This window comes from Melopsittacus undulatus, chromosome 4 (genome assembly GCF_012275295.1).
Source record: "Melopsittacus undulatus isolate bMelUnd1 chromosome 4, bMelUnd1.mat.Z, whole genome shotgun sequence".
Lineage (NCBI taxonomy): Eukaryota > Metazoa > Chordata > Aves > Psittaciformes > Psittaculidae > Melopsittacus > Melopsittacus undulatus.
The window spans coordinates 64,517,236-64,544,476 of record NC_047530.1 but is presented as its reverse complement, the minus strand read 5'-3'; positions in this window follow the sequence as shown (position 1 = coordinate 64,544,476).

Sequence of the window (27,241 nt, the reverse complement as noted above, 5' to 3'; positions counted from 1 at the left end):
GGTCTATCAAGCACAATCTGATTTTCCTTCCACCCCTTGCTTCTACATTATCACATGGATCATGTGATACTTTTTGCTAACTACATTTTCCACGTTACGCAAGCCAACAAAGACATTACGCTTGATAAATGACTATTTAAATTTTAACTGCCTCTGCCTCATTTTAAAGTATAAACTATAACTGGATGTTTTATGTACATACAAGAGAAATATTTTCTCTCATAGCCACAGTAAAACATTTTTTTTGAAAATATAGAGAAATTGAATGCAATCCAAATAAAGCATTTTTAAAGTTGAACTCAGCCATGTAAATTTTTGATGCCAAATAAGAACTAAAAATCAGAGGCTGCAAGTAGGGGATTAGAATGGAAACCATTTTTCCAGCCTTGCCTACACCTTTTGCTGCTATTCATGAATTCCATTATCACTCATATAATAGTGGTAATCATAATTGGTTTTATATCTGTTTGAAAAAATTCCCTGTATGATTTCATCTGACGATAGTAACATGTAAATCATTACACTAAATTGATAATATTTATACAGTTATGGAAAAATGGACTCAATCTTATTTCTCCCCACCCTATATAATTAAAAAAAGAAAAATCAGAAACCAATTTTGGCCAAGCATTCATCAGAGTATGTATTGTTAACAGGTGTTGTGTATTTCATTTCCCATGCACACTGTGTTGGAATGTAAAACTGTAATACTGCTCCTAGGAACAAGTAGCATAATTAAAATTCTTTGCGAGTTTGATTTACTGGGTATTTTATTCCTTTAAAATAACTACATTGTAAACAAGAGCCAATTTCTTAGATTTGATCTATGGGTTGTACAGCTTATACTTCAGGTTCAAAATGGTGATTTAGACAATAATGCATAACAGCTGAATAGTTATTTATAATAGTGCAGCACCTGCGGCAGACTGTCAGCTGAAAAAGCAAATCTAAATGCTTTCAAATTCTCTTGTGTATTATAATAGGAGTAGTAGTGGCCACTATAGATACAATAGTTAGGCATGTAATGCAACTTTTGTTTCTGATTGCTTGCCATTTTCTCAATTTTATTCCTTTAAGATTGAAAATGTTCATACTCAGTCTGAATCCATATGCATTTTGAAAAGTTCAGGCACAGTTTAGCTTTTTGTTTATTAGGAGGGGTGTCAAGGAAATTAAATATTTAATACAACATCATACTCTTTTCTCATAACGTCAAGATTTCCCACATTTCCCAGACTTTTGTACATGCATAATTAACGCAACTTTGGGGTTTTTTCTTGATTAATGCTGCCGAGCTCTCCAGAAAAAATTGATCTGAACATTTTAATCTATAAAGGTGTTTTCCACATCTCAGTATATGTAGCAGGATTTTCCTATGAGCCTGTTAGCAGCAGCTCCCATTTAAAATTCTGAAATTGCACATATGCAGTTTCCTTCTACATGTGGTTCCCTCCTGGATTCAAGCAAGCATTGATCATTTGTATGATGATGTAATAATTCTTCAGTGATCTGAAACACATGGTAGGAAGAAACCTAACAGATTGTTGCAGCAGACCCAGGACCATACACAAACTGTCAGTGTGCTGATGTAACCTCCACCCACAACGTAAAGCCTGTTTAGATGCACAGTCCACCAAGCAATGTTCAGTTTAGATGCACAGCCCACCAAAGTTCAGTTTTCCACCAGAAAGAATGACTGGCGTGTGAATGTACCAGGACCATTCCCAACATGCAAGCCCTCTAAACCTGTTAGAATTCTCAAGGCAAGACAAACTTTTAACTTTGGTGGTATGTTAAGTATCTATAAAAGTACCTATTTACCTCCTGAGTGTTACAAAGAATAAGATTGGTAATGTGCCAAAGCAGACCTTCAGTTGGAAGGTGTCCTGTAGTCTAAGCACAGCGGTACACTTCTGTCAGAACAACCAAAGGCATATTAGCTCCTAGTAACACTAAAATAGTAAGAAGAAGCAGAATCTGTCCCCAGCTGAAAGGAAAAATAGTTTTCAAAGAGCTAATTGCTTTAGAATGCAAACAATAGAAAAAGGAAAGAAATGTCTAGCCTTTAACAGAGACAGCTGTAATGGAGGCTAGAAACAATCCCCTTGCTCTGGAATGATGGGATGATACTATTGCCAATTAGCATGAGTGCTTTGATTTATAACATCCACCTATTCAATGTATGACCTATTTTGGTGTACAGCTACAAAGTCATCTTTGGAACGCTTCCACTGCAGCCAAGGGAGTTACTCCAGGAATTAGCTTGGGCAGTGAAGTAGTTCATACACAACAGAAATACTTACAGAAACTCAGTCAGAAAAGAATAATAGAGAAAGATTCATTCTTGCCATAAATCTTCTTGGCATTGTGCTAATGTTACTTATCCACTCGAGATAGGGAGGCCATTATATAACGTATGCGTATTGTGTAATATGGGGTAGTAGCTTTGTAATGTAAACTGTCCATTAGTAACAAAAAGCAACTTATTTTCATCTAGGTCATTACTGTAAATTTTTCTCCTGGGTTTTGGCATGTTATAAATCTTGATGAAGTCAACATTTGTTCTCCTTTTCCTTTACTTCCGTTTGATTCACTCTACTTGAAATGCATACAAACATACTGTAAGAACACTGAGGTTTATGCGATTTCAGTAGGACATTTCCTCTCATAGGAAGCAGCTGATACACCACCTTTCAGCTCACCTGAGTCTAACTGGGAAAGACTCAGATGTTCCCCTGAGCATCTCTCATGCCACAGCTCTGGTAACACCGTAAGACACAAAGGTTTAAATCAGTTGAAGTACAGCTGGAGAAAGCTAAGCAGAGCTGTGGCACCGAGGCCTTACAGGCACCCACTAGCAGGGTGACAGGGAATAAGGTATAACAGCTCCTCCAGCATCCCCCTCTGAGGAGCAACCAGTGTCCCTCTAGAGTGGTACATGCTCCTCAAGTGCACTGGCAGTAACACATGATAAAGCAGCTTTTGGCTGTTTGGAGGATAGATGACTCAGGGTCTGACTCACATCAGATTCAGCCTCCCATCCTTCAGCTGTGTGAGCACGTCTTGGCATTGCTTTTATAAGCTAAAAGATTGCTAGCAGTGTATTTGGCCCTTTGCCAGCTGATGACACCAAACCAAAGGTGACCACTTCTCCCAGCTCGCAGAATAAGTTGCTATATGGTAAGTTTGTAGATACAGGTTCACCTGCATGTATGTCACATGGTCACAATATTAATTTCACATACTCTCTATTTGCCAATAAAGAAAAGATGGAATGAAAAAAGTGGTAGGCTGCTCCTCCCTCTGAAGCGACTTGAGATTACTTGGGTTTATTATTAACCCCTTACCATTAATGCCTATGTAATACAGAGAGATGTACTTATCTGAGCTCCTGCCTTGGCCAGTTGCTTCTCATCAGTAAACCTGTCTCACCTTAGTACAGCAGCATCTACAGTGTTGCACCCATCTCTTTCCCTAGAAAAGCAACTCTATGTCAGTGGAGTAGCCTTGCATTCCAATGCCAGAATTATTTGCATGTTCTGTATTATTCCAACTACCTTGTAAGACTGCAGTGTTGGAGGAAATAAATGGACTTCCAGGCACCTGTCCTATTCCACTTCCCACTGAAGATCTGCAAACAACCACTGAAAACTCCTCCATGCTCTTACACTTTCTCTGTAGTTTAGTTTTCTTTATCCAGCTGTTATTGTAGTATCTATGACCAAATGTCCAAAGCAGGTCCATGAGAGCACAAGCTTGCTGCTGCAGTTGGCCCTTCAGCTAAAATGGTTGCATATAATCACAAGGCCCAGTGATGTCTATGCCTGCTGTCTCATTGTCATCTGCAGATATTATGGCATAATTTCACTGAATATTCAAAGTCGAACCTACTGGCACCTCAAGACAGTCAGCACTTATATAACTTCGAAGTCAAGAAAACTGGGAAAAAACCTCTTTAGTCCAGTACACACACAGGTTGGTTATGGCAGAATGATCTTAAAAATTAAAATAAGGACTTTTTGTTTCCAGCTTGTAACTGCACTTCTGACTCATTTTTGTGTTTTTTGTCAAGCCACTATGAGTTTTGAAGAGTGATTTCAATATAAAAATAGGCACTGGAGATTTTCAAAAGCATCAAGGCATTAATGTAACTTAGACCTCAATGGTGTTTTTAAGAAAAACCACCTAAGGTGGTATCTGAACCTTTCATGGAAACTTAAATTGTTTCAAGATTTGTCTCCACTTTTCAGACTCTTGATTTCATTATGTAATAATTGAATACACTCTCTAGATAACTTCCAAGTTCACAAGGATCTACTAAAAATTATTTCATTAATATATATAAACCACAAGTAAAGCTGGAAAGGTTTTCTCCTACAAAAAGAATTACCCTTTTAGCATTGCATATATATGTGTAGGAGGTATTTATTGGATTTAATAATCGCTACTCTGTGGGAAGCCCACAAAAATTAAGATTTGCCTGACATTCGTTTATCCAGGAAATCCTGATTAATGGAATCTTACATAAGAAATATAGAAAAGTAATGGAGTTCTGTATTCTCTTTTGGAATAGTCTCTGGGGGGTCTGGATTTTCCCTCTTTGGACAAGCACCTCCAGGGTATTTCCACTGACAAATGAGAATTTTTTGCTTCTTTCTTTCACGTCCATAAGCTATCTCTACTTTTCAAGACTACAAAATAGCTGTCAAGGCTATGTCCTGTATTTTTAAATAGTACTTAGCTCTTTATACAGCTTGCTGACTAACAGTTACAGATTAATAAGAGAAAAGCATTAAGCACACTTTCTGCATGCTTTCCACCCACATGAATTCCCAGACACTTCATAACACATGTGAATACTCTAATTTGCCAAATAAACAAATGTAGTAATTGGTAATTTAGCTGACTTTCCTTCATTGCAGTTAGCAGGGATTACAAAAGCTTGTGCATGTATTCCAGCAATGTTTTCATGCTGTGACACATCTTAAAACTAATGTCAGGGTTCAGTCTGTGGTCCAGTTTTGTTCATGCTATATTCCAGACAGGCGCAGCAGAGCTGCCTTGTGTACACGAGTATCAGTGCCTTAAAGACTTTTTTTCCCTGCAGCAAGGATGCTGCCTTGCTCCTTATTGCAAACACATGGACATGGAGCAGTCACTATTTTGTGCTCTAGTTATCAGCACGATTCGTTTTTGGCAGGAACAAGTGATATACCACAGTAGAACAGCCAGCAGCCATGACCAGTTGCCAAGACTTCCATGTAGCTAACAAGAATGTAATTTCTGGCTTCAGGCTACAGATGTTAACCCCACCTCTTTGCATCTTCCTCACTCTGGTAGGCAGGAAATGCCTTTCCTCAGCTACATCTATTAGGGAAGGTTTGATAAATGATGACCCTGTACTATCTTGTATTTACATCAAAGTGGCAGAATCATATTGACTTGTTATCCTATACCATTTGATGGTAGTCACTGCACCACTGAATCCCTTATCTTATGCAACCATTTTGAGCTTGACAAGCTGCCTGACAGCAAACTGACACCAGATAGTCTGAAAGCCGTATTAATTTTATATAGATTAAAGTAATATAAAACCATAGCTTATATTTGACTATTGGAGATAAATTGTTAGCAATAATCCATCATATTTCATACTGTTTGGAAACAGGCAGAGAAACTCTTAAAAGATGCTATAAGGCTGAGTAATTTCTTTATTTTAATAATATGTATTTTAAAGTGCCTTCTGGGAGCAAAAAGATGTTTGTAGAGATAAAGCTGTAGGGAGTAATACATTCATGCCAACATGTGTAGCTGAACCACCAATTTTGTTTTATTAATTTAGTTGCTGGATTTGTTCCTGATATCTACAGCTGTATTATCCCCTCATAGAGGTGGATGAGTGGGCGGAATGAGGTTGATTACAATTGATTTAGTAACCAAAGAGTAATTTTTTCCATTGTTTGTTCAGCACATTACTAAACATGTGGCTTAATTACAGTTGCCTTGTGTTCTTTTCAGTCTGGTATTGCTTATTTTACTGAGACACTGATTTATGCAAAATATTAATTGAAATAGAAAACAGACTTACTATGAGAGCTGACATCCATGAAAGTATTAGTTACTCATATTTTGCTCCATACATATTTGACTTCTCAGGGGAATCAGCTTTTACAATTTAATTTGGAACAATGGGGTCCCTCCTTCCAGAAACAGTGGTAGTGCATATACTGCACCCTGGAGAACAGATCAGAACTTTACTCTTTCCAGGAGCTGCAATGGGAAATCCTCACAGCTCTTCAGTCAGAGTCTCAAAAATGTGCTGAGGTAGCTGTTCCATTTCAGCATGATTGCAATAATTGTATGCAAATGTCTCATTAAAAGTAATTCAACTTTATATAGCTATAAATAAGCTACTATACCATTGCAATGTGTTTCCAGGCCATTAGATAGTATAATAAAGATTCATGGATTCTCTTACTAAGTTAGGTAATCAAAAAACCCACCAACACCACCCCCATCAAGCAACCATACGTTGGGAAATTTTGTTTTGTTTTCAGAGTAATCTTTGTAATTATTCTGTTTGGAATAAATAATTCACTAAATATAAATAGAAAATAATGTTCAGCCACAGAACTTATAAGTCATTATATCCAGGAGGAATGTTTTTATATCTCATTTCCTATTCAGGATTTTAATTCAATCCATTGAATTTCACTGTCTCTTTCTCATAAACCAAATCTAATATACAAACAACTTTATAACCAGAGCATCAGAATGCAGAAATTAAATGGTTTTGCAGAAAGACACATAAAATCCTTTGAAATATTTTTAGGAGAGAGTGTGAGAATCCCACTAATAGGATTCAGATATCCACTGTGAAATGATCCAAGTATTTCCTGGGTAACAGCCTTTGCAGTTTAATATTAATGTTTTTAAACAAATACATAGCTAATACACATATCTTTACACTGCAGTATAGGAACAGTCACAGAAACCAAGACTAGACAGTGAGGGGAAAGCAAAAGCAAGCCACAACATCAAAGTCAGCAGAAACAGTGGAGGGAAGGATTCAGACACCAACACCAAAATCATATACAAGACCCTGGCAAGAATAAGAAACCTAAGAGCGAATTCAAAAGTGAATTTAAAGTTTGGCCTATGAGGAGGTGGGGTCTAAATATCTCAGGGGTGTAATTAGGCAACTAAAATGCATGTGAATGGCAGTACGCACAGCAGGCCTGTTTTCACCTCCTGCATTCCCCTCTGCCTGGCCTAGGCTTCAGTGTGAAGGTCATCTTTGTGTGGTATTTAAAACTTAGATACAAAAATCAACAGGTTTTCTAATAAGAATGAGAATAGTACACATTGTGGGGTCATAAAGTGGTGTTTAAAATGAATACATGGTGCTTTTTTGCCTTCGTTTAACCTTGAAAGATTTTCAAAGATTCAGAACAAGAGGAAATATATCTAGACTCAAAAGAGAAACTGAAGAAGACGGAAGGGAGAAGAGTTAAAGTTTCAGTGATTTTTTAACCTTAGTAACAAAGGAGAAGATGATATTAGTATGTTGTGGGGGCATCAAGAGGAAAAAAGGAAGAGAGGCAGGGGAGGCATAAAAGATAGGGTTATCCTTGCTGAAGTCAGAACAGGAAGTGGCTGCTGAGTGCAAGGTACTATCAGATGAGTAGTTACTCTTAAATGGCAATTTAAGAGTATTTAACTATGTATGCTAAGAGTAACTGAGTATTTAAGATAATAAAATATAGCAGAACTATATTTTCCCCACACTTCTGAGAAATCTCAAAGCCTCAATTGAAGTATAACAGTGCTTTCCCTCTCTGTGAAGTGCTGACTGCATCTGCAGTGTTTATATAGCTCATGGCTCAGCGCTGTACCCTAGGAAGGGAGGAAAAAGAACATAATGTTGCAAAACTACACAACTGTAGTCAGCTCAGAACAGATGCCAGGTACAGGGGGACAAGCCACCAGGTCTCCAAACAAGGCATCTTCTCCTCCCTGAGGAAGTTCTAAACCAAGGAGCTAAAGCTGACCAGTTCCCAATCCAGGCTGTCCTAATAAAGTTCCCAGGCAATGGGCAGCACCAACAACCAGGGTCTGGTTTTGTAAAGCTTAAAATACTGTTTTCAAAAATTCATCAGCTATCGGAGGCTTTCCTCTGTTAGAGTCTTGCATCCTCCAAAGGTTTGTAGCAGACTGTTACACATAGGCTCAGAATGATTGAAGGCAGACGCAGGGACTGTGAGAATGAAGACTTTGGGCCCACTGTATGAGAGGATCTGGTTCGAGACCATCTTAAAAACCTGTACACAAGTCCATGGGCCCTGATGAAATCCACCCACGGGTCCTGAAGGAGTTGGCGAATGAAGGTGCAAAGCCACTGGCCATCATATTTGAAAAATCATGGCAGTCAGGTGAAGTTCCTGATGACTGGAAAAAGGGAAATATAACCCCCATTTTCAAGAAGGGGAAAATGGACTGTGGGAATTCTTAAAGAGCCAAGGCCACGTAGTGAGCGATCCCGATACCCTGAGCCTTGTTACTGTAAAGTAAGAAGATTTTTGGCAGGCATAAGCAAGGTCAATTGTCTTGTTAGGCCTCTGTAATTTTCCACTGAAAACGTGCAGAGAATGAGCTCTGCCAAGGTTGTAGTTTCCCACTGTATTTTTAGAGTAAGGTATTTAATTGCAATTATAACAAGTTGTAAACATTAGTTTTGTAAACGGTAGTAACCTCAAGACTAACCAATTACAGCTCAGTACCCCAGGCTGTCACAGAAGAAACCTAAGGGTGTAAGGGTATAAAAGGAGCACTGTATCTGAATAAACTTTGGCAATCGCTTGATCACATTGATCGTCTCCGCATTGTCCGTGACTTCTGCGTCAACAATGAATGACCCAGGGAGCTACAGACCAGTCAGTCTCACCTCTGTGCCTGGCAAAATCTTGGAGCAGATTCTCCTGGAAGGCATGCTAGGGCACATGAAAAACAACAAGATGCTTGGTGACAGCCAGCATGGCTTCACTAAGGGGAAATCCTGCCTGACCAATTTGGTGGCCTTCTATGATGGGGCTACAAAAGTGATGGACAGGGGTGGAGCAGTTGACGTCATCTACCTGGACTTGTGCAAAGCATTCGACACTGTCCCACATGACATCCTTGTCTCTAAATTGGAGAGACATCAATTTGATAGATGGACCACTCGGTGGATAAAGAACTGGCCGGATGGCTGCACGCAAAGAGATGTGGTCAACGGTTCAATGTCCGGCTGGAGATCAGTAACGAGCGGTGTCCCTCAGGGATCGGTGTTGGGACCGGTCTTGTTCAACATCTTTGTCAGTGACATGGACAGTGGGATTGAGTGCACCCTCAGCAAGTTTGCCGATGACACCAAGCTGTGTGGTTCTGTTGATACACTGGAGGGAAGGAATGCCATCCAGAGGGACCTTGACACACTTGTGAGGTGGGCTGATGCCAACCTCATGAAGTTTAACCATGACAAGTGCAAGGTCCTACACCTGGGTCGGAGCAATCCCAGGCACAGCTACAGGTTGGGCAGAGAAGAGATTCAGAGCAGCCCTGAGGAGAAGGACTTGGGGGTGTTGGTCAATGAGAAAATGAACATGAGCCAGCAGTGTGCACTCACAGCCCAGAAAGCCAACTGTAACCTGGGCTGCATCAAAAGGAGCGTGACCAGCAGGTCAAAGGAGGTGATCCTGCGCCTCTACTCTGCTCTTGTCAGACCTCACTTGGAGTATTGTGTGCAGTTCTGGTGTCCTCAACATAAATAGGACATGGAACTGTTGGAACAAGTCCAGAGGAGGCCACGAGGATGATCAGGGGCTGGAGCACCTCCCATATGAAGAGAGGCTGAGAAAGTTGGGGCTGTTCAGCCTGGAGAAGAGAAGGCTGCGTGGAGACCTCATAGCAGCCTTCCAGTATCTGAAGGGGGCCTACAGGGATGCTGGGGATGGACTCTTCATTAGGGACTGTAGTGATAGGACAATGGGTAATGGGTTAAAACTTAAACAGGGGAAGTTTTGATGGGATATAAGGAAGAAGTTTTTTACTGTGAGGGTGGTGATGTACTGGAATGGGTTTCCCAGGGAGGTTGTGAATGCTCCATCCCTGGTGGTGTTCAAGGCCAGAATGGATGAAGCCTTGGGTGAGGTGTCCCTGCCCGAGGCAGGGGGGTTGGAACTGGATAATCTTAAGGACCTTTCCAACCCTAACTATTCTATGATTCTATGATAAACCCCAAACTTGTCCTCCTCTTGGAATGGCATCACAACATGAGGCAAGATGTGATTCAGTGATGCAACATGCAGTTGTGACAATTCTCCAGAATGCAATTATACGACAAAAAAACTCCAAACCCACCCCAGTCACCCTCACAACCTGAACCAACAAAAGAAAAATACAAGAACAGAGAAGAAAAAAAAATAAGTAACAGCAGAATTAATTGTGAAATCAAGGTTGCAATATAATCTGCATAAAATATTTAGGTTGTTTTTCTATTTATTTCTGAACATATAGTGATTAAAATGCAGCCATAATACACTGTGTTGCTCTTTTTTTAATCACAAATACAATTTTAAGCAAGTAGACAAACTCTAGGAAATTAAAGTGAATATTTATGTCCATATAAACTTCTTAATGGCAACATTCTTGCTGTGAGCACAGCAGCTGAAGAGGGTGGATTAAATTATTTTGGCCAGAGCCTGTTACTATTGTTTTCATTGGCAAAATTCCCATTGACTTAATAGGAGCTGGATTAGATCCTGATTTGAACAAAGTATAATTCTCAGATGCATATATAACATAATCACTGATACTTCATGCATACATTCTGGTTTTCATGTCTGTTTGCCCTCTGTGACTTTGCTAATGCTCTGGAAACACTAATCAGGTGAACTATATACCAGTGATTAAAGGTGTGCAGTGTTGTGTTTCCAGGATTTGGGAAAATTTGCATTTTACTCATATCTGGACTCAGAAACCACAGCCTGAATGCTATCCACTCTCTTGAGTAGCTTCAAATCTTGGTATGTTTAGTTCCTCCTCTTGCAGGCTTTGCAATGCATATGAATAGAATTTATTTAAAAGGCTAGGGAATTACAAGACATTTGGCAGTCAGCAGATGCTGTTGGTGTATTTTCTCTCTCTCTCTTTACCATTTCCATAACTCAGGAATATTCAGAGCATGCTGCATAAGCTAGGAAGCTCTTGGGCTTCAGTCCTGTCTTGAATGAAGATCTCGTACAGAAGAGGAAGGGAGGACAAGGCTATTCTTGGAGCCTCCAGAACTTTTGAGATGACATGTTAATCACAGAATCATAGAATCACACAACCACAAGGGCTGGAAGGGACCTTGAAAGAGTACACTGCTTCAGAGCTCTTACATTAGAAGTGGTAATTCCATCTCCCTAGACAATTTGCTTCAGTAACTGCAGTTCTCCAGACAGATACCACTCATCTCCCTGTCAAATCTGGGACAGCCATGGGCTGTCACACCACCAGTTTCACTTCAGAGGGATCTTATCCTGGCACATACGTCTGATTTTGCTGTTCTCAGCAAACCATTTTGGAATATCACTCAGTGTATGCTCTGTAACAGCTTGTATTTACCAGGCATGAAGTCTGATGCTTAACTACCTGAGTTCAGATGTACATACAGCTCCAGGACAGAGAGTACAGCCCTGGAAGGAGGCTCAGTCAAAACACCAAAGTTCAAGCTGTCCTTCAAGATACCTTGTTCCTAGAAAAAACATCAGCCTGAGAAGTTCCCATGACCACCATACCAAAGGGGAATGAGTAACTGGGTACTCTGTATGCTCTGAATCAGGCTCTGGTTTTGCACACACAGAGGGGAGTGGGTTTTCTAAACAAGTACTCCATCTCTGTGGAGATTTATCTGTGATTACTAGTGGCTCATCTTTGTTTCAGTTTGGGAAAGCAATGTTGCTCTGAAATAGCAATGTAATTTCCTATGCAGAGGCTGTTTCTCTGTATGACTCATCTATGTATTGTGTTCCAAGATGTAAATACGAATCACAGATAACTGATAGAGGAATACAAATGAATCTATTGGTTTTCTTATTATTACGCTTTAAATAGATCAACTTTTTTCTTGGTTTTTTTTTAATTCCCCTACAGATGAAGCTTTATGGCAAATTCTATCAGCAACACAGCTTTTTTCTGCCTTTTAAATGTAATAGAAGGGAGAAAAAAATATCTGTTGATGGTTATTGCTGGGTATCAGAGTAATGGACAATAGGTGAGAGTCTAAATACAGTAATTCCAGGGTTAATACCTGGCATCTAGTGCATGAGTACACATTTGAGAAATTCACTGCAGACCCATGTTAAAGGGAATAGGGTTGTAACCCTATTAACACAAGGAAGAAATTTATTTATAAGAATGGAGAAGTCACTTATGGCAGAGAATCTTTAAGAGGAACAGACTGTGAGACACAACACTAAGGCAGTTCTCAGGCATCAAACACAAGAACAAGCCAACTGAGAATTGTGTATTACCTGTGTGACACTGTTACTGATAGCACCTGGAGTCCTACAGGGAGACAAGCCAGGGGACCCATAGCTCTGCAACAGGTCTTGGGACCATCTCTTCAGTCTGCAGGGATGACTGCCAGGAAGAGGATGGTCATAACTAAAGGAGGACATGTGGCACGGATGAAATGATTAAGCTAACACATTGATTACTCTTCCTGGACAGTGCCACCTCTTTCACAGAGCAGGGAAAATGTTTAATTCCAAAACCTCCATATATTTATGGTTGAAGTGTTTTGGTATCTGAATCTACTTAGTCTCTGCATGGTCATTTGCTCTTAAATTATGACACCAGCATGAACTATTCAATTAGGACTGCTTTGATTAAGGAGTGCAGAACCCAACTTGTGTGTCTAATGAAAGCTGGAGATTAAGAATATTCGATACAGAAACAAAGACCTCCTAATTTCTAGTGCTGGAATTTTACCATAGTTTTATCTTGTCTCAGAGATTTTGTCCAGTACAGAGAATATAAATTAAAGTGTATGGGGGTTTTACTATATTATTCTCTATATGCTGCTGCTTTTCCTATTATAAGACCATAACACTGATTCAGAAGAAAAGAGATTATTATGCCTGGCATAATGAGCAAAACTCAAAATACCTTTTCCTGGAATCCCCGGGGCAACAGGACATTTATTCCTTTGATGAAATTAAACTGACAATGTCAGCTTAATATTCTCCCATAATGAGATTAGGATAGCTTGTATTTAGCTGTATTTTTGTTGGGATTCAGCAAATGTCTACCTGTCCAAACCTCTGTTTTCTGGAAGAGCTATTGCTAGATCTGGCTCTGTACAAGCAGAGGAATTTTATAAGGTAACTGCCAAAGTAAGAAAACATAAAAATGCAATGCTAGCTCAAATATTTACTTGATGCTTTCTGAGACATTATGTCCTGAAGTGAAAAATAAAATGTAAACTCCATAAATCTCAAAATCTTTAATTAAGAACAACACCTGACAAGATTATTTTTTCCAGCTGACAAAAAAATGTCACTTTTAAAGGTAACTTCCACAGAGTGATAAAAACAAGCAAAGGGGCAAAAATTGTTCTGTCTTCACTGGTAGAAAATACGGAGGGGTTTTTGATAAGTACTTACAATGACTGCACTGTTGGCTTGGCACACACATCAAAAGACTGACAGACTTGATTCATGTTTCTGTGCAATACAAACAATGACATAGAGGCTGTATCTAAGCAGCTCTCAGCAAGTAATTGAAGGCAGTGTGAACAGATTCTAAAGGACAAGCAGCACACAGTTCTGCTGTTAATAGATAGAATTGCAAGTGAGACACACACATTACTATTTCGTGGTTCTCCAGTTATTTATTTCATTTTAAAAAGTCCTTTTTGCCTCAGGTCAGGGACTTTCAGAGTCCAACTGGTGCAGTTACTCTGTAAAAACCACTGAATTCTTGTAGCTGGTGGGGCATTTTTGCATTACCTGGTATAAGTTTACACAGGTAATCTTTCTCCTCTTTCTACAGGAGTGATGATGCCTTTGCAGATGAGTAAATGTGGACCCTGTACACTTAAAGACAACAGAGTCGGAATATGTCTTGCTTGATAAGATACAGCTGTGGTGGATCTCTTTAGTCATTTCTGGTTTTGCAGTACTGTTCTAAAAAATATAGTACAAGCAGTTCTGTTTTTAAATACAATATACTTTTCACTGGTACTATGGCAAATGAATAGGGATTTACTAGCATCATAGCAAGTTACACTAGGTCAATACATAATGTTTTCATTTTCTAGATGTCTGAATTCAAGTAATTTCCTCTAAAGAATGTTAATATGTATTCCAAACTAATGATGCATTTTCTTCTTCCATCTTACAGAAAACTATGCTGATATATCATTCACACCAAATTCAGAGGCAATATACATTTAAAACCAAGAAACTCAGGGAGCATGCATACTGGGGGGTGGGGACGTGGGGTGAGGTGGGTGGGAGAAGCGGGCTTTATAGAAGGATAAAAACTAGTAGTTTCTTAAATTCATTTGCTTGGGTTACTAAAAATCATTTGCTTGGGTTACTAAAGCATAATTAGTTCTGGGTTCGTCTGCAACATGCCTGATCTTAACCTGTTTAGGTCAGCTATTGTCTGCAGGTATTTGGGGAAGGTGGGTGGAAAAGGGAGTCTTACTTGAAACAGAGGATATTTTTTAGGTTAGGTGCTCTGAATGCAGCACTGATTAGGAATATAAAATTCTAGCTTCAAGGAAGTCTAACATATCTTAAAAGAGGGCGTTAAAGTAATTTTTAAAGTGAAAGAAGAAAGAAATCAAAGGCTCATACAAATGTTCTAAGCTGTCTTTTCACCACAGACGGGTTTTTACTAAATGTACTAAGTATCATAGAAAAGTTTCCCTTGACTAGAAAAAGCACCCCAGGGGTGCATTTAAAAAGATGAGGTTACGTATTTTGAATCTCTACTAGCTTACATCATCATTTAAAACCAAGATAATTTAGTTTCTAAAATTTTATTGAAATAAAAATTTTCTCCAGGTGTTTTCTGTTCCTTTAGGAATTTTTATGCTCATTTTCACTGAAAACTAGTTTAAGCAAGTCCTTGACTTGAGAGCTCCAGTATTTTAACCTGTAAAGAATTCATTCTGATAGCCCATGCAGGAAAGAAAAGCAGTAATCACATCTGGAGGCAAACAAAGCATGAATTGCTGTGCCGGCAACCAGCCAAGACAGTAGGGGACAAGTGTAAAAATATCACTGAAATAGCAGTACAAGATTCTAACCACATGCTGTTAGCAAGACAAAACAAGGTTGAACATTATTTCTATTGTCACAGATCATTGCATTTGAGAAGGAAAGAAATGAGGGGACTTGCAAACTGGGGGTCAAATTCAAATGTGGAATAACAGGGAGCAAATTGTTTGAAAGGCAGTGGGAAAGTAGCACTTGTTTACATCAAACCCACACTTAAACACCAGGGATTCCAGCTGGGAAGGGTTAAGTATTCAGAACCTGGTATTTCCAGTAAATTCTTTAATATTATATTCCTGATTTAAAATACAGTCACACAAATTTGAAGCAAATAAGGCTGGAATCATAGAGGGCACATGGAAAGCTACATACAGGTGACAGTTTAGTTAGTCATGAAAAAGCAAATACAGCTGCATGAGATGAATGCCAAAGCGCTTCATTATGTAAAGATTTACATGATGCATAAATTATCAACTAATGTTTAGATATAAGCAAGACGTTCCAGTCCAGCTCAAGGATCCATTATATATCCATAATTTTTAGATGTTGTTCAGGAATAGAAGGGGTAACCTTCACCACAAAAAGTCAGGTTTAAGAAATGGGTTTTTTTAAATAATAATTAGGTAATCATGCAGGTAAATTCCCCAATGATAACCTTGCAATCTGCAATATCAAATGCAATCTGACACAATATCCATCACTACCCTTCATATGAAAAGAAGAAAGTTCCTGTGATTGCAGGCAGACAGGAAAATGCTGACATTCTGAAAGGGATGAGATGTCAAGCACATGACACAGAAGACAAGCAAGAAGTGATAAACTACTTCCAAACATGGAGTGACAATGTATAATAGATATTGCAAGTCTCATCTCCATGTTTCAAGCCCAATGATATGAAGCTGAATTTTTGCTTAGAACCTATTTACGAGGTTCTAAACTATTTTAAATGCAAACACTGAATAGACTGAATGGAAATCAGTAATTTGATGAGCTTTCCACTTAGCAATGGAATTCTGAGAGAATTTATGACTGACACCAGCTGTAATAAACTGGAATTGCAACTAAGTACTGAAATTACGTTTCAAGAGAGCTACAGATTCCTATGAAAGCCAAGTGAGCCATGAATTCAAATTCATCAGAAATGGTACCTTTGATGTATTGTTAAAGAAAAAAGGAATTTTCTGTAAGTGCCAAAAAAATGATTAGGCAACATACAACATCAGAAAGAACATGGAGACTTGAAGTATAGTTGTACGAATAATAATACAATCAAAATGGGCTATTTCCATCATAGAACAAATGTAAGACCATGTGAAGGTAGATCTATGGAAACAGTAATTTCTGATTGCACTTCAAGTTAGCTGGATGCAAGCCAATTCCTGTCAGTTGTGCCAGCGTTATATGAAGGCCATGAAGAGGAAGCCCATCTCTGATTTCCAGACTGGCATTTACTTAAGCATCAGCTTAGGTGGTGGGAAGGGCACATACTGGACTGCCTACACTTGCCATTTTGATACATTGAGGTGACCAGCAGACAGACAGACTCCCATATGAGTACCACACCCTGCAAAACCCAATTACAGCACATTTCTGTGAAGGTGATAAACCATCACACTGAAGATGGGAACCTCCAAGCTCAGAGAAGCCGAAAGGGCAGACTTACAAACCACATTATACAACCAACTTACTCAAGGGCCAGGACTACAGATATGATTGACACCTCCTGCTATCACAAAACAGATTTAAAAAACAGCACAAATGGATTCAAATTGGGAGATTAATTTTGTGCCATTGCTTTACCATGTACATTATTTGGATAATACTAGATTCCTGGAAATAAATTTTTATTAAGAATTTGTGCACATTTTTGCTCTATCTTACCAGGGCCAATAATCTGTTTGGAAATTATTCTGTCCGTAAAGCAAGAAAGAACTTCTGTGTGATAGCTTTCAGCTGGTGACCCCCTTGATCTTGATACCACACTTTGAACAATAGCACACAATGCAAAGTGAATAGATTTTCTTTTTCTTTAGCATATAAAGCAGATGTTGATACCCAAGGGCTAATGGTCACTGTAAAGCAGATCTCCTTATGCTATAAATTCCATAAATCCAGTTTCTGTAGAAGGAAACCACAATATAAAACATTCTTTGGAAGAGGTCTAAGAGGAGAGACAGAAGATTCAGAAACAAATCAGAAAGCCAGGGATAAAAAAGCTTAAGAAGTTTGATGAAACAGGATGAAAGCCCGATTGATGAGACATTATTTCTATTCCTGTCAGCTTAAAGAAATTTGCTGAAGCACAAAGTACATATAGTTGGCAAAGGAAGCATGCAGTTAACTGCCTGATGAAAAAGTGAGGCAGAGCATTCATCATTTCTTCTGTTAGCCAACAGCAGTGGTGAGACTTAATCTTGTGTTTTCTCTGAGAGCACAAAGTTGAACAACCCTGCATTCGTGGGGCAATGCTAATACTGTACTGTTACTGCTTGGGCAGCTAACTTTCTGCACTCATGCTGGAGGGCTCATCACTCTAGGGTCCTTATGGTTTTCCAGCAAGTGGGAGAGAAGACACAATAAATTGCTCTGACCTGGCATATGTGTGTGTTCCTGATCTCAGATTTTGCAACACAAGACATCTGTGTAAGGCACAGCATGCAAATTCTCCTCTAAATATCAACCTTTTCCCAACCATTTTCATCCCTAACCTCTTTCTCTGAACTGCATCAGTGCTATGATCATATTCTCATTTTGCATCACACAGAACCAAAACACCATTTTAAAACATTTTCATTACCAACAGCCTCTTAAAAGATTAGTTTGGAAAGCCATTGTGATCTTCCTGTAATTTTTCCCTTCCTAATTCTTTCATGCCACTCTTTCCCTGCCATAGCATTATAAGTCTGCTCACACTTTTCTTTGCCTTAAAGCCAGTGTTTGTCCGTGATGTAGAAGGTAAGGAATCATTCACTAGAACACAGTGGCCCCCACTCATACACTTCAGAGCAAGTTAAATCCTCCCTTAGCAGAGTGTCACAGTTTAGAGTGAAGTATACAAACTGCCTATAAAATGGAAAAATTGTTTAGAAGAATAATATGGAAGCCTGTCTGGAAAGCACATTTTCTTGTTTGCAGGCTTTATTTACTTGTTTATTTTTAACTCAGCTGGGGATGAATCTCATACACACAAGGAGCTCCTCATACTGGGAGGCAGATCAGCAAAGCAGGTACTAGCATCAGTTCTAAAGCTGCTGATAGTATCAGGAAGCTGGTTTGGCTGTTTTCTGGTCCAAGCAGCACACCCAAAACCTGACTGACGGCTTTACCATGAACCTGTGCACCTCCAGCCTGGAGGCATGAGCATGTTGGGCTGCAGAGCTTGGAGAGCACTCCAGAGACAGGGGTCTGGGTTTGTCACAAAGCCAGGCAATCCTGGTTTGGGGAGACACACACCATCCATCAGAAGAAACTATTGCTGAGGAGCTTTCAACAAGACAAGGTGCATAGCAGATTTGAGTCATCTTCCTTCTGCCCCCATTTTCCCCTCAAATATCCCCAAGAATAGCTAAGCACCAATACTCTACAACAGGAGGAATCTGTGCCTGCCCTTTTCTCTGCTTTGTATGCTAGAATTGTCCTCTGGGTATTTCATCTGGTGGAAGAGCTGACCATGCTGCCAATATTTGAGTATCACCATCAATCACAAAAAGTAAAGCTGGTTACAAACTCAGTGATAATAATGCCAGACTAATTAGATTTTTGATAGAAATTTGCCATATTCTATCACTTTGCTCTGCTTTGAATACCTGATTCTAATCTTAAGCCAGTTTTGCACTGGCAGTGCTAGTTTGACTTCAGTGGAGCTAATGCTGATTTGTAGCAGCAGGCAATCAGAATAAGGCTCTTATTTTTCCTTGGCAATGTGTCCCCAGGGAAAACTTGTCCCTCTCCAGCAGCTGTTGCTTTGCTACATCTGTCTAACTTCCCTTTTTAATGTCCATTTTTTCAAGTTTTTTTCATGTCAATCAGTGTGAGATAACACCATTCGGTTTTCCCTCTTGCAATCAAGTTTTAGCAATCACAGCCAGATGTTGTTTTCATTACAACCCCAACCCCTTTTCAATAAAGTTTCGATGTTTAACTATCAAAAGCACTTTCCTTTCAGTTGCCAGATCTTAACGCTTTCATAATCTATTTCACCCTGACATCCTGAGCACAAATATGGCATGTTTGATCACCCCTGAATGTTTGCCTTTGTGTTCTTTTCATTTTCTTTTCCTGTTTCTTCTGCAGAGTATACTTTATCCTCAAATCAGGTCAGTCCAAAATACTACAATGCATTTCTCTATCTAAAGATATTTAGAGATCATTAGAGAGCAGGTGGGGGAGGGCAGATGGAGGCAGATGAAAATTTATCGATTTAAAGATCTGAACTTTGAAGAACTGCTTGATCCTTTTCTTTCAAAATCCTGCACATACTGAGGAGAGATAGTTGATATATTCAGTATTGTACTCTATAGGGATAAGTTCCTCCACAACCCAAACTGCATTTGATTTTTGTTATAAAATACAGACAGTTCAGCATCTAAAGAAATGTTTCTATAAGGGATGAAAATATAAAATACTTTAAACAAAATCACCCCCCACACACATTGTATATTGCTCAGGGGCTCTTATGTGGCTACACAGATGTGCTAACAAGAGGATATAATCTTACTCACGGAGGAAAGAAAGAACAGAAAGTTCAATTCCCCTGAAGAATGAGGGGTTTCACACATACAGCCAAGTTGTGAGGGATTCAAGTAAGCCTAGAGCAGGCATCATGAACAAGTAAGCAGAATAAAATTTATCTGAAGGATTCCATGTGCTATGTAATCATTTCTGCCTTGAGTGCAGGCCAGGTTTGTTCTCACCAGTTCTGAAGCAAGGAAAGGAGTCAGGGCCAAACCTTTACCATTGTATGATTGCCAACTCATAGCAATTGAACAATGACTACACTTCCCTGAAGGAGCTGCCTAGCTTTTAGAAATATAGGTTAGTGTAATGTGTGTCAGGTATAAGAAAGGTGTTTAAGAGCTCATCCTGTATTCAGTTTGATTGCAAGATTAATTCCCAGATGGTACAGTTCATGAGCAGATTTAATCCTATACTATTCCCTCTCTGCAGAATACAATGGTTCTTATTTAGGGTCCAATCTTGCTATCCAATCAGTGGCAGTTCTTATGTGCGAGAAGATAGGCACCTAGCTCCAGTGAATTAATGATACAGGCTACATCCATAGAAATAAGATTGAAGGACTGGACTTTTTCTGAAGAAAATTTATATTCCTTAAAAGTAAACTTGGATAGGATTGAGAATTAGATTCTAATCAGCACTGGGTTTATTCTGTTATGTTTTGAAGAATCTGAAATATGAAATCAGTAGCAAAAGAGAATGTTAAGGTATTTGCCACCATGCACCTCATCATTACCTGCATTGTACCAACTGCTGAAAGTATTAGAGGGTGGGGTAAAAGCTTCTAAACAAAGAGAAGTCAAGTGTCGGATTACCTGCTTTATATCAAAGATTTCTCCTAACCTTTTACTGCAGAAATAACAACTTGTTAAATGAAAACTCACTCATCAGTACATCAGTGAACATGACTGAACAGTGAAGTAAATTACTCGAATTTCCTTTCCAAAATTCCATTTCAACTTCTGCAGTTTCTTTCTAAGAGCAATGACATTTAACAGAATTCTTTAGATCACTTCTGTAATGCAGTGTCCTAATTACAGTAAATGTTCTCTGTACTTCACCAGTAGCTTGATAAAATTGATTTGATTTTTCTTTTCATTAGCAAAGGAAACAAAAAATTAGAGCCATGGTTACAGACAGGCTGGAAAACAGAGGTTTTTTATGCACAGGAACTGCTATGAAGAAAAAAGAGAAGTTGAAGAGAGAGGCCTAAAGAAACTGAGTGTCTGTTGTTAGCATAACGGAAACAAATGTATAACCCACTTGTAATATATTTTGGATATATATTAGTATACTTCAGAACTTTTGGGAAAAAATAGAGAAGTGTTTAATTACAGCTATTTGGCTCTGAGTAGTCACATTTTTATACATAAAATATATAATTAGGTATGCATGACAATACTTAACTGGCTGTACACTTAAGTACTATTAGTCCACTGTCCATAAGGAGAAACTCTGGAAAATGATCCGCATCTCATGATGGCTTGTTTAAAATGGTAACATGTAAACATAGAATAGTCAGGGTTGGAAAGGACCTTAAGATCATCCAGTTCCAACCCCCCTGCCATGGGCAGGGATGCCTCCCTCTAGACCATGTTGCCCAAAGCTTTGTCCAACTTGACCTTGAACACTGCCAAGGATGGAGCATTTACCTTTTCTTTGGGCAACCCATTCCAGTGCCTCACCACCCTCACAGTATAGAACTTCTTCCTTATATCCAACCTCAGCTTCCCCTGTTTAAGTTTAAACCCATTACCCTATATCCTATCACTACAATCCCTTATGAAACACAAAGGCTGTTGGCCAGACTCTTTGCTTTGAAAGATAAAAGGAGCTCAGTAACAATTTCAATAGAAAGCAGAACACATTCCACTTGGGCTGTTTCATTTCTGTAGATGTCTCCTTGTGTGCAGCACCTACACTAGCGTTTTGGTTAAGAGTGTCTAGGACATGCACCTGGGCTCTGTACAGTTCAATGTGACAAGGACAGCACGCCTCACTCGTGCTTATGATGGTGGTTGCTAAATGACCAGGTAAGGTTTCTGACATAGAGTCTAATGAAGGTATGTTTGTAATACAATGGCTAGATTAAAACAAATTAGAAGAAAAATACTGGCCAGTGTATGCTGCTGGGAGGGAAGAAAGAGCACAAGCTACATTTCTTTTGCCTTAGCTCCTGTTCAATACTTGATTATAACGCTAAACCTGTTTAAACTGGAACGTTCCCAGTTTCAACTTGAGCCTCAAAGGCTAGGTATTTTACAGCCCATAGTGTCACCAGGTGTAGTATTCACTTTTCAAAGTAATCATGATGAGCTGGTGGCTGTGCTCCATGTCCCTGATGGCCTGTCATAGCTTATCGCACTATATTAGAAAGGAAAGACCTTCCTGACATTTATGAAAAATCACAGCCCTTTATGGACAAGAGAAGGAAAAACTGGCTTCTCAGCAACAGGTAACAGATTAAAATAGGCAAGGCCTCTTGCACCACCCTCTTCCCCACCTATTTATGAGGGCTGAAAACTTTCTCAGCTCAGGCTGCTGCTATTGTGAAAATATAGTCCATTTATGCTAATGAAGCACTCAGTCACTGCAGTGATGATGGCCACGTTAGATAAGTTCTTTCTGTGAGAAAGTAACTTCTAGAGTATTTTTTAAATTGCAGAGCCCAAACTACTAAGCTAGGAATAAAGAAACAGGCTAAGATATCTGCACTATCACATTTTCAAATGTTACAGTAAGGAGAAAAAAAAGCTGCTCAGCTCAACCATATCTGACAGATATGTATTAGTCAATTATCTCTAGAAACATTTTCCATTCCAGTATTTGCTTTCCTTTGTAAGGTCCAAACTTTGAAACTTTTCTCAAACATATGCTTGCTCTACAGGAGACCTGTGTTTTGCTGGGGAAAAGATTCCAGATCCTGAGCACTATGGTCATATTAATGACAAATAAAGTGCAGTATATGCATGTGTTCAAGATAAGAAATACAGCAAGTCTTACATTCCATTCCAGTGTATAATCTGTTGTTCACTTAAGCAGGACCAGATTAAGACAGGCATTTAATGATGATATGAATTTCTAACGCAGGGAGATAATCTTGAGGTTTAAGAAAATAAAAGACAAGTGGTTGTTTTGGGGTTTTTTTTTCCTCCTATTTCTGTGTTAGAGCATTAGATTGATTAGTGAAAACTAACATCAGTTTCATTTGTGCATCCAAAGATGTCCAGAATTGTTTAAAGTTTACCTGATACCTGTGTCCCTGAGTGACGTATCATGTACTTTTATTTCTGATGACATTGAAGATGCAGCCAGAAAAGACCTATTGGCCAAACATCTGAGAAGTTGGGAGGGTAAGTTATCCCAGTTATGTGCAGAAATGATTTATGAAGTCTAGGGGTGTTTTTAGTTGTGACTCTTTTTGGGAATGTGACAAATGAGCTGGCTGCTAAAAGCTCCCTAAAGTCAAAACCAAATCTCAGTGTTGGGGCAATCCAAGTAGAGATGTGGGACACATAACTTGACCAAGGCAACACCAGTGCCACTCTGGTAAGTAAACCTGTGAAGAGAGGCAATGTATGGCATTGCGCAAGGCACTGACATATTGTCTGTGCTCATCCACCACAGTAGAACTCTCTTCCCAGCTCACTCTACTGAATCTGGTGCCTGGACTACTGCACCAGGTTCCAGGATGATCCTCTACTGCTGAAAATGAGGGAGAGGAGTAAGCTCTTATTCCTCGGCAAGAACACTCCTGAAGCAGTATTGCTGGGATAAGGGAAAGTGGGAAAAGCAAGTAAGCCTACAAGCAGAAAGGGCATCACAAAGGACTTTTACCCTCTCCACCCTATGCAGAAGCATAAATGTAAGGCAAGGCCAAAAGAGGGATCCAGCTTTCTAAGATGAAGCCTCTGCAGACTAGTGCTGTACTTTCTGCAGAGGTCTGTTCCTCTCACTATAGAAGCAAGATAAATATGAGCTCATTTCCTATTGAAGCACTCAAAAATTCAAAATGAATATTGCCATATATACAGAGGATTTCATTTCCTGTAACAGCATCCTAACACCCTTACCAATGTTTACCTCACTACAGCAACTCAATTTTATTCTTGGGTAATGGAGTCAGGTCATCAATTTTACCAGATATTCTCTCAATGCACTGTCAGATACATGCCAGGATATTTCAGGTGGTGTTACTGAGCTATTTGCTAGCCTGCCTCAGCTGGAGTGCATGAAACAGGGCTTAGGGTAACTAGTTCAGCATGGTGTTCCCTACCCAAATATAGACTGTACAGAACCAAAAGCATTGGGGTATTTCATTAAATATCCCATTTCCATGAGCCATTTTATCTGCTACTGATGGTCTTTAGACAAAGATCATTACAGTAACTTTAGCTACTACACTCTCATCCTGCACGCACACAATTTTACTCTATGCATTTTGCAGGACTTGGTAACTCTTGGCCTGCTTCACTGTCCAGAGTGCTCTCCCTGGCCTTTCACTGAAGTCCACTGCATCCCTCCTCACCCCCAGTCCGAAGGACTGAAATGCCCCACAGAGTTTGGAGGAACAGGATCTGCTGCTTGTGCAACCAAAGGCTGCAAGAGAAACTGGCTACTTAGTACCCTTACCCCTGGCTCTGCTCCCTAGTTCCTGTTAAAGTATCAAAGGTGAGGGAGTGAGAAGAGGCTTTTGCTAGATCTGGAGATGAAATGGCCGGCCACAGACCTGAACCACTGCCGCTCTTATCTTCTGTAATCATACAGCTACTTTGCACCTGCCCTGCCTCTCTCTAAAAATCAAGGAATGTAAGGGATTGCATTTGTCCCTAAGCTATTACTTTGCTTTAATTCCCTTCCCAAAGAAAATTCGCTTGAACAGTTTGAGATGAATATTTTCTTTTAAAGAATAGATGATACTAGCTGCCTCCTGCAGATAAGACATCTGAGTTTTAAAGCTCCCTGTTTTCATTCTAGTACTTTGATTAAAGGTTTCAAGAGATTCATTTTGGTCATTTTAACTTCTTTTCTCTGGAAAGTAGTAAAGGCTACAGAGAAAAAAGAAAAAGCAGCAGAAAAAGTCCTGAAGCAGGAATTCCATCCCACTTTTCTGTGTTACATGTAGTAAAATTTCAGACTCCAGAAAAAAATTAGGGTGGTAGCACACATGTATCCTGTTTCAGTCTTGAGAAGCAGCCTGAGCATGGAAAGATACAGGTCAGTTGAAATGACTGGAACTGCACTGATTGGAATCAGGAATGGCCTGATAGGTGGACCTGTATGGAAGCTGTTGTCAGACTCAATCTGTTGGTAAGAAAACAACAACAACAAACCCCAAACTAAAACAAAAATAATAATAAGAAAAAAAAGTGGAGGTCAATTCAGCACCTTGTCAGGGTAGGGAGAGGAAGTACCAGATCACTGGGTCAGATGCTGGGATGCGCAGATAGCGCAGCATGTCCAGTCCCACGTTACCTGCATAGAATCAAAGATATCTCAAAGCATGCCAAAAGTTGGCCATTCTTGCCATAAACCTATAGAGTCCGACTGACACTGTTTCACGTATGTGCCACTTCTTTGATTCTGGGTTGGGTGGCACCTCCCAGTTTAATTTCTATAGCTGCCCTGATTTCTGTCATATGATTTATTTGTGTTAACAATTGATTAGATTTTGGATGCGTGTAAGTACATGTATTGAAGTTTATCCTTAGCAATGCTGTTTCAGCGAATTCTGCATTCCCACCCCAACATAAAAACACCTTATCAAAAATTGCTATAGAGAAAAAAGCAGCACATAGGAATGAAATTCCATTTTAGTTTCTGTCGAAAATATTTTTCTTAAAGTAACATGAATTGATCCATAACTTATTTTACAGCTTGCCAATAATAGCGAATATAACATGCTCCCTTACTAGTGTTGCAGAAGTCCAAAAAAGTATACTCTAGATACATGGCACAGAGCTTTGAGAAACAGGTTATTCTTTTTTAAACCCTATATCATAAAAATAAAAAGCTCACAGTCCCCAAACTTAGTCGTATACCTCAAATTGTACTTGTGGGCAAGGGATGACAAGACCTTATTTATCTTCCTTGACCTTACCTTCAAGCAAGTTTGTCTCATGTTTTTCCTTGCTTGTTTTTTCCCAGGCTGCCTCTGCAGGAAGCTGACTGTCCACAGCATGCTTGGGCTGGCCATGATGACCAGGGGCAACAGAAGCTTGCAGGGAGAGCAGATGAGGTGCTGAAGGCATGTTCTCAGGACGCCTTCCTCACATGGCAGCCTAACACTCATGCAGGCATGCAATGGGGACCTGGAGCTCAAGAGACAGCCAGATGAACACAGCAGGGCACAGCTAGAGAATGAAAACAGCTGTCAAGCTTGGAGTCACCTTTTGCTAAGGAGGCACCTACTAGAATTACTGCCCAGGTGCACTGTAGGCTGGTGCTGGAACTGATGTGTAGAAGTATGCTCTCCCTCACTGCTCCCTTATCAGTAACATACTGTTGGGACAGACCCCATTGCCTTGACTTGTAGATCTCATACATACCTAACCCTGCAGATATGCTTTTCTACAGTTCAAATCCCTATTCCTAGACAAGACCTCAAAAACCACTACCACTGCAGACCTGGCAGAATAGTTGCATTTGCACACAGATGCCCCCTCTCTCTTTTCCACTACTTTTCTATAAGCCCCCCATGATTCTGCTCTTCACTCATAAAGACAGCATAGTTTGTTTCTCAGATTAGAGTGTGGCTAGAGGTCTGCCAAAGGATATTCATCCACTGATATTCTCCAAGAGAACTGACAACATTTTTATTCCCATCAGAATTGGCCACTTAGTTGATTATGCTACATAATGAGTGATAGACCAAGCCACACGTTATAACTTGCATTCCTCTGTGACTCAACATCAAGTCTTCCAGTGTCTTCAAAGCTTATAGAAAAAAACAACCCTAAAAGCTCCACTCCATCAAGGGTCCCTTTAGGCCAAGATGAAAAGCAGATTCACATTTATCAATCCTTGAACAAGAAAACTATCAATCACTGAAAACACTTAATGCAAAACAGCAAAGAATGTTCGCTAAAGGCAAACAGTACTGAGTGTTGGACTTACTCAGGAATACAGGGTAAAGGCAAATACTGAATATCTCTGCAGATATGCACAACCTATACATGACAAAGACACACTGCCCT